Genomic DNA, 9,311 nt, shown 5'->3' on the forward strand with positions numbered 1-9,311 from the left:
CTATTTAAAAAGAGACAGAGCAGCAGTTTTTAATGTCTAAAGGGACTTGCCCCATGAGTAAGCAGGGCTTGTCAGTCTTTGGATTGCAAAATCACCCCTTCTGTCCTTGAGAGCTGGCTATGATGTGCAGTTTCTGGAAAGAAATGACTAAACAAAACTGGAAAGCTGAAACATTATTATGATTGTCTTATCAAGCACTGAAAAACAAACAAACAAACAAAAACAACGTCAACAACAACAACAACAAAACACATCATGTTGAGACAGAGAAGGAGCCACTCTGCAGACCACCCTGCAATTGCCAGACCCAGGAAATTGCTAACCATCCCAAGAATCAAAGAAAGGAGTCTAACCCTAATAAAGAACACAAATCACAAACATCCCAATTGCAGGATAAAACAGGAGATGGACAAGATATGCAGAAACTATTTCTGGACCACATAAAATATACAGATTCAACAAATGATGCATTAAAAATGACAGCACAAATATAAGCTGACTTCCTTCCAATGCTTCCCTTACCACACTGTCTCTCCCTGTAATACTTTCCTTCACTCTACTGATATAATAAATGTATGAAAAAAAAAAATAACAAAACAGAGAGGGCAAAATGAATCTGGGATTCAGCTCTGCTTAGCAGGAAAGTCAGTGGTGACCAGCAAAGCCAAGCAATTCTGAGAGGCACAAAGATGATGGTATGGGAAATGCTTAGCAGATAAGTAGCAGAAAGAAAACATACAACTAGAGTGATCTTATAGACTGACTGTTGTGTAGGTGAACAGACAGGGAAGAAAACTTTCTGCACACTAACAAAGGTCTCACTTGAACTTGCTGAGCTCCATATGTGCCTACCAAAGAAAGCGGTTAGTCCCAGTTTGAGCTGTAAGGCTGAAAAGTCAGTGGGAAGGGATGGCCTTGTGGCCACTCTTCTCTCTGAGGGCTGCAATGAGCAGCCTGGTGTCCACCTGTCTCAACTGAGCCCTGGTTGCCCCCAAAACCTTCAATCTCCTCTGGTCCAGCACAATAGATAGAGTCAGTAATCCCAAATGGCATTAGTTCTTAATGGTCAGGCCATTAAGCCTTGTCTTTATACTTTTAGGAAAATGGGGGGTGCAAAACCCAACTTTTTATTTTTTATTTTTTCCCCCAAAGAACCAGATTTCAAAAAAAATCTGGGCTGGATGCGTTGGATGTCACTGGAGGAGAGTGCGCTAGTGGAGGGGTAGCCCTCCCTGATGACTGTGCTTAGCATTAGAGATCCAGGGCTTTGTGGTGTCCCACCAGTTGGCAACAGCTCCAGAGATCATGGATGGACTAAAGATGCACCCAAAAGAGGTACCTGGAGGTGAGCTGCCAGATAGCATTGGGAGAGCTTCAGGGAAATATTTGTCTCTCTTGTGGAGATGGGGGGAAAGCTGAGTTAACTAGTCTCAGAAGAAGTAATTGCAGTAGGTGGAAACTAGTTTTCTGAGGTACAGGTTGCTTAGACTGCACTGAAAGGTCTTAAACTAAACAAGAAGAACAGTGGTAAAGGAGATAGCAGAAAAATCAAGATACCCAGAACAATACTAACGAAGGTGCCAGGGATGTGAAAAAAGTCTCCAGTTGCCTTAAAGGCCACAAGGAGCCCAGTAATAAAAAAGAGAAAGGATATGAATTTGCTAACTGATGAGCACACACACACTTGGTATTATAAGACTCCGGAAGAAAAACTGGCATGACTGGACTGTTAAAGTCAGCAGTTCAAAATTTCTTTTTAAAGACAGATGAAATTAGGATAAAAGGACAGGGCATCCTATGACCAAAATGGCATTTGCTGTCTCAGAATCATTGTCAGGTGATATTCAGTGCTTATGGGCTTGTGTCCCAACACACAGAGCAGAAGATAGAGGCTTACTGATATCTATGGCTGTCCACAAAATCCCTCTACAGTACAGGATGACTGGCTGCTTAAATGCCAGTCTCACAGGTGTAGAAAAATGAAAAGTCTTTTGTAATGGAGCATTCCAGTCTGAATGGCATGTGCTGGAATTTTCGTGCTGCCAGTACTAAAATATCTTTGGAATTTTACTGAATTACAGATGACAATTTTCTAGCTGAGAAAGGGTGGTAGTTGACATGGTACATTTCTAGACTGGACGTTGTCCTGGCAGAGAGATAGAAACTGACCTCAGAACCAGAAATCAACAGTTGTTTAGACTCAAATCAACTACATTGGTTCATGCAAAGCACATAAAATTCATATCAGTAAAATATATATATCTATATATATAGAGTTTCTAAGAGTCCAGTTTTACAAAACTGGAGTAATGAAGACATATTTCAGCTTGGAAGACTGGAAGTGGTAAAATATGAAATATTTATTTAACTATTTTATATTAACAATAATAATTAATAATTTATATTATTTAAAAATACTTTATAAATTATCCAAGATCTAAAAAGCTAAAGTCAAGAAAGAGGGTTTAAAAACAGTCAGGTGCATATGAAAAAAAAAGAAAGCATGCATAACAATTAGAACCCTGTACATAATATATGGAATAAAGAAATGTGGATAGCAGTGTGCATAAATTATGAAATGTGAAAAGTTGCTGAGGGAAGAAAAAAGATACAAAGGGAAAGCTATAGCCAGAAGAATTTAAGACAGTGGGAGGAATGTTTGGACATCTAAAGAGCAAAAGGAATCCCAATAAAAGTGTTGCTTTACTAGTTAGTCATGGCAGAACTGTCAATAAGAAGCTGGAATATCCAATAAACCTTTCTGCACTGGGGCTGGAGGAAGAGAGAAGGAGAAAACAGAAAGTGTATTAAAGTCATGCAATAATGATAAAATATATCCACCTTCCACAGTAACTATATATGGTCTTAAATTACAGATACTAAGTAGGATCCTTTCAAATCATCATGTTGGTGAGTTTCAGTCTGCGATCTGAGAGCCTGTTGGATCATTAATAATGAGTTTCAGTAAATCCTAGGGAATGAGAAGACTTCTTAAAAAAGCAGATACACTCATATTTAGAACAAGCAGAAAAGATACCTCAAGTAACCAAAGCCAACTGATAACATTCCCTGACAAAGTAGCAAAATAGCAGATGTGGGACCAGATTAATAACAATTTAAAGGAAGGAAATACCACTAATAATGATTTGTAGAAAAGAATCTTGTTGAACTAGCTTAGAATAAATTTTAATGTGATTACAACTTTTGTTGATAGAAGTAGTATTTGCAATGCAATAAAATTGTGACATTATTGCTTATGGGGCCACACATCTTGAATAACAAAGCAGAATGTTATAAAATCAATGTAACATTAAAAAGACCGAGAATGTGTTCAATAGTCTGTTCAAATCTGATTATAGACAGGGAGTCTCCATCAAGATGGTCCAACAGTGATTTTTTTCCCTGTTTTCCATTTTAGCAATAACGTAAGGGGTCAGGATGGAGTTCCTCACAGCTGAGACAACAGTTTCTCACTGAAACAGAGAGAAAACATGGGACCTGGTCAAATAAGTATTTTAGGGTGGCTGAATACAAAATGAACCAGTCTGGGAACAACACATGTAGGTTACATTTCCATGGGTTCTCTGCTTGTGGAAGGAGAAAGTTAGGGAAACAAATCTAGTGGTCAAGATGAAAATCACCTGAGCATAACCTTCTAGCATGTCACTATGGCTAGAATTCAGTCTCTTCCTGTATAAAAAAAAAAAAAAAAAAGAGGTTGTGGGAGTATTTCCATAGCTGTCAGTACTGGCACTGTGGTCTCTGGTGTCACATGTTCAGATCTGGTACCCAAACTTCAGGAAGGATGCAAAAAAAATTGCAGTGAGTTCAGAGAGGAGCTCTGAGAATAATTAAAGTATAACTAAGAGTAAAAGATTTAAGTAATGGCTAAGAAAGAAGGTTAACAGTGACTTGATCATAGCCTGTGAGTATCTCCACAAGGAAAAGATTTAGGTAATACAGAGCTTTTCAGTCTGCCAGACAAAGGTACAGTGACTAATAAGATCAGTGGCTGGAAAGTGCACTCAGGCAAATTCAGACCAAAAAAGAAGGTGCATGTTCTTAACAGCAAGGATAATTAATCATTTGGAATGATTTACACGGGGTTGTGCTGGATTCTCCATTACTGGAATATTTTCAGTCAAAATGAAACACTCTTTTAAAAGAGCTACTCTGCTGAAAGCACAGCTTTTAATCTTAAGTCATGAATTAATATAAGAAAGTTGTAGAGTTGTATGGAAAGTAATGAAACTAGTGAGACAATCACAACAATCTCGTTTGGCTTTAAAATTGATCAGTTTAAGAATCTACATCAGTAAGGGGTATATATGTTTCTTTGCATAACACTTGGAGGGTTTTTTTTTTTTTTTTTTTTGTTTTGTTTTGTTTTGTTTTTTGTGATGGAATCTGATTTCTTACATATTCACAGGATTCCAGGTGTCAGAATTTTAAGAGCCATAGTGCAACAAAGGCAAATGGTTGTATTTTCAAAAGCAGAAAAAGTTGAGATCAGTCACAGGATGAGATTCAGTTTTAAAAACACAACTATCCAGAGCTGAAGCACTTGTTATAGCCTTTCATTATGAGATTTCATTAGTTTAAGCCCCTTAGGAATGAATATTCCTCATTGGCTTGATAAAAATTCATAGCAACAAAGGTAATAAAATATCTCTTCACTTGACAAATACAGCAGGGAGTATTTTTTTTTTAAATCTTTTACAAAATAATCCCCCCAAACCCTTGTGTGCATTGTAAAAGAGTTAACTTTAAATAGCCAGAAGTGGTGACTCGTCTTTTGGTCATCCTGTGTGCCAAAGGTGACCCATTAGACTTCAGAAGAAGGGAAAAAGATAGGAAAATGATTGTTGATAAGTGAAATGACAAGAGAAACAGAACCCTGTGCCTCTGATTCTCTGAATCTATGATTTAATTTCCTAAAAATCTTTTTGTTTTCAGCAACACTTGTTAGTCAAAGTATCTCCTAATTTCAGTGCTGTCAAAAAAGGCCAGATGCCACCACCAAACCCAGAATTTTCCTTAAGTTAAACTTGTCCTCTCTTGTTACACCCAAGTGCCTTTACCATCAGTTGGATGTAACGCCATGTTCCAGCTCAGGGATTGTTCCCTCTGTGCTCCGGCAGACATTTAGAGACCTGTGTGGCTGAGACCTTTGTGGAAGAGACCATTTACCCACACACTCATATTTACATTTTCAGATCCTATAGATTTGCAGGCACACTGGGTTATCCAATGTACCACTAATGCCAGGCTGAATGTGTGGTTGTGCACCCAAGGATAAGTTATGTGTGCACCAAGTCTACCTAAGCACATGTGTTTCCCAACACAAGAGACCCCTTACATCTTGCCTTGCACGTGGGACATTGAGGCACAGTGAACAGAGGACTTATGACACACAGGTCTGCAAAAGACTTTCCCTCAGATGTGCCTGAATTTATTCCATTCTTCATTGGCGAGCATTCTTTACTGCTGGGGCTGTCCTGACCTTGTAGCTTGCACACAGAGGATGCTCCCAGCAAGTTTCAGACTGAGCTGAAAATTTCTCCCTTGTAAAAAGAAGTGTCTGGCTAAAGAATACTGAAAAATATCATCTGTGGGATTATGTAGAAACTGCCTTTTTCCAAAGATCTGAGAGGGTCATTTTCCTTCATTCTGTACTGCACTGTAGTACATCATGAGATCTTTATGCATTTTTTTGTTAATACAAAAATGATTGTGTAATTAACTTTACAACATCTGGGAGTAAAAAAAAAAAAAAAAAAGACTATATCAAAAAAACCTTGCAAATGGGAAATAACCAGGAACATGAGATCATCTTTATATCACTGCAGACTTTTATTAATGTTTGACTCAAAGGGATCATTTTCTCTAGATTCTTTGGAATCCAATTCTTCATTTTCATCAACATTCTGGCAATATATTAAGCATTTTCATGCACTTAGTTCTAAAGTTGACTGTTTTCTCCCTCCTCTCTCCCCCCCCCTTTTGATCTGTGACTTGTTCTTAAATTAAAAGAACAGAGTTCTTCCTTTTACCTCTGTACAGAGAATTTCAGATGTGACCCTTGAATGCATTAACTGGCTTGGCATAACTCTCTGGTGGTACAGAGCTGGGCAGCTGGTTCCCTCCCATATTTTCTCCTGCTTGGGTGGAAAGAAGAACAGGAAAATGCATTTTGGGATAGGGTGGGGCATACCTGTGCTTGCCTAACACTCAGCTGTCACACAGCTTCTTACAGTTTGAAACCATCTGCTATAAATTAGAGCTGTCCTTCCTTAGATGCAGGGGGGAAATCTATGTCAAAAGGTCCAGATTTTGTGTTATTTAAAATTATATGATCTGATGGTTGATGGAGGTCATCACAAGAAGAGGAGAGGAACAGATCATGTCCCATAGTAACATGAAGTTTTGATTTGTGTCAGTCTGGGATGGCCACTTAACTCTTGAGTGATGAAATCATGGTAAAGGTATGAAGCTCTTCTCACCAAGAGTTTATACCATATGAGGACATGTTTTGCCCATGTCACAATCTCAGAAATGGCATTAATCTATTTCGCTAAGGAGGTGTTGAAACTGTCTTTTTGTACAGTCTGTATCTCTGCAGATAGAGCCCTGCAATCCTGCTCAGCAAGGTTTTTCAATGTATTAAAATCTGCTTTGCCACAGAATCAAATGCATTTGTTAGCCATGAAGTGTTCAGAGCTTATCAACTGAAACACATAGCACATGCTTTGGAGGGCAGACGAGGCAGTCATTCAATAGCAAGGGCTACGCTTGTCCAGAAATCCTCTGCTGACTCTTAAAGTCTCCTTGGTTTTGCATTTTTCAGCCCCAGACTTCCAGCAACAAGCCAGCAGCCTCTGTGACCACCTCTGGAAGCTCCTGGACCTCTTGGGCATTGTACATCCTGTTACCATCCTTGCTCCCCTTGACAGGGGCAAAGCCAAGAGAGAGCCATCAGGGAGCTGCAAGGGGAATAGGTGCACCTCGGTGTAGCCTCTGACAGAGCCCAATGGAATCCCCACTTCAGGACCTAACTCTGCTGCTGTTTTTGCACACTGATATTTATATTTTTTCTTTCTGCGAGATAGAAGGCAACTGTCTATAACAAAAGCTGTGGCTACTGCTCTATCCTGTTGTAGTAACTAAAGGGTGCAGGTTTTTCTGTTTCCTGAGTCCATCCCTGCAGAGACAGCACTAAAGATGAAAAGACTCCAAGATACTGCTACAAGACCAAAAACTAGGAGCTTTTTCTACTTAACTGCAATGTTCTTTGTGTGACAAAGGTGTGGTGGGCCAACTTGTACACCTGGAGTGACTGTGATGGACAGGTACTGTCTCTTCAGGAGAAGACAAAGAAGATGAGGGAGCAAGGGCTTGTTTGTGCAAAGCAACAGCTTGGGTATAACTAGCTTCTCAGTGGGGTGGATGATTGGCTGGTGGAGAGCTTGGAGGTCAGAGAAAAGACCTGTAATGGCAACATCATGGTGGGGGTGTGTTAGAGGCATCCCATCATGGTGAGTAAGTGGAAGAAGCCTTCTTCAAAGCCTCTGAGTCACAGACCCTGGTTCTCATGGAGGAGTTTAACCTCCCTTGATAGCTGCTGGAAGATCAGTGTGGTGGGACATGAGCAGTCTAGGAGGTTTCTAGAGGGTGTCAGGAATAACATATTGAAACAGGTACTGGCTGGGCCAACCAATAGTGACCCACAGCTGCATCTGCTCTTCACTGATATGGAAGAATAGGTTGAAGATGTGGAAATCAGCAACAGCCCTGACTATGGTAACTATGAAATGGTGGGGTGTAAGATCCTGAATGCAGTGAGGAAGGAGAGCAGCAGAGGGCAGACCCAGGTCTTTGGAAGAGTGTATTTGAGCTCATTTAGGAAACTAGTAAGTGGGATGCCAGGGGAGGCAGCTCTGAAGGGCAAAGTTTCTCAGGAAAGCTGGCAGACCTTTAAGGACTTGCATGCCCCAAATGCAAGAACAGCCCATTCCAGTACTCATGAAGACAAGCAGATGTATCAGGAGAGTGCTTTGGCTGAGCAGAGAGCTCATGATGGAGCTCCAATGCAAAAAGGCATCATGCAGTGATGCAGTGAAAGCAGGGACATGCTGCATCAACATTTAGCAATATTACCCAGGCATGTCAGGATGGTGTCAGGGAAGCTGAAGCATGCCTAGACCTGACACTTCCAGGTGAATAGTAATAGGATAATAGGAAGGGCTTCTACAGCTCCATCCATTTTCCTTGTTGAACAAGGAAAATATTGGTCATTGTTGAGCGGTGGATTAGTGACAGTGGACACACACAAGACTGAGCTAGGTGTCTTCTTTGCCTCTTTACTAAATGTGACCCTTGTGCTACTCTCTATGCTAATAATCTAGGTTACTATGAAGGTTACTATGAAGTAAGCTATCACATTCATGAATTGTGTTATTGTTAAAACATTTATGTTTACCATTTTTAACAGGTCTTGTGTACTCATAAAGGCAGCATCTGGAAACAGGAGGAAAAGAAATGGAAAAATAATATTGCTAGTTTTATTTTTACTCCAGTTCTTATTCTCTTAACTTAGATAATAATAGGAGTAGACTGAAGTTTAAGCTGTATTTCTGCATTGGCAGAAAAAAGAACAAACATGCAGGGGCTTCCTGGTGATGGCTGAAACTCTCCCGCTTGTGGAGATCAATTTTCCACTGAAATGTTTTATCGAGGGCAGAACCCTTTACACAACAACACCTCATTGTTTCTCTACCAAGATCCAACCCTGCAGCCATAAGCGACTGCAAGCCCACTGAATTCCTTCCACAGAGTTCAACGGGCTTCGAAGTAGACCCTGGAGCTTTAAATAATTACAGTTGGCTTTCCTGAAAAGTTAGATGCTCCTCTTCCCCTCTCCGAGCCTCCCACTTCTCCTACGCAGATGCTGGAGGGTCCCAGTTCAAGCACTGTGGGCCAGTCCTGAGAGCAGGCGTGCTCTGGGATAATACGAGGCGCTCCTGCCCTGGCTGCAGTGAGGCGTCTACCTAGCACTGCACATCTGTGCACACCTTGTGGGCTTTGTGGGGGGGACTTCAGTGGGTGACCCTGATTGCACTGTCCCCACTGTTCACAGGAGTTTTGCAGGGGGAGAAAGGGAGCCCCCAGGTTCAAGAATTCAGGAGGAAGCACATTAGGTTATTGAAGCAGATTTTACAAAGGAGAAGAGGAAATATTTGACAGATAGGAAAAGGCAAAAGTGCTCCTTCAGGTGCAAGGTATGGGATGAGAGGCGATGCAAAAATGAGTGG

This window comes from Anas acuta, chromosome 1, assembly GCF_963932015.1.
Source record: "Anas acuta chromosome 1, bAnaAcu1.1, whole genome shotgun sequence".
Taxonomy (NCBI): domain Eukaryota; kingdom Metazoa; phylum Chordata; class Aves; order Anseriformes; family Anatidae; genus Anas; species Anas acuta.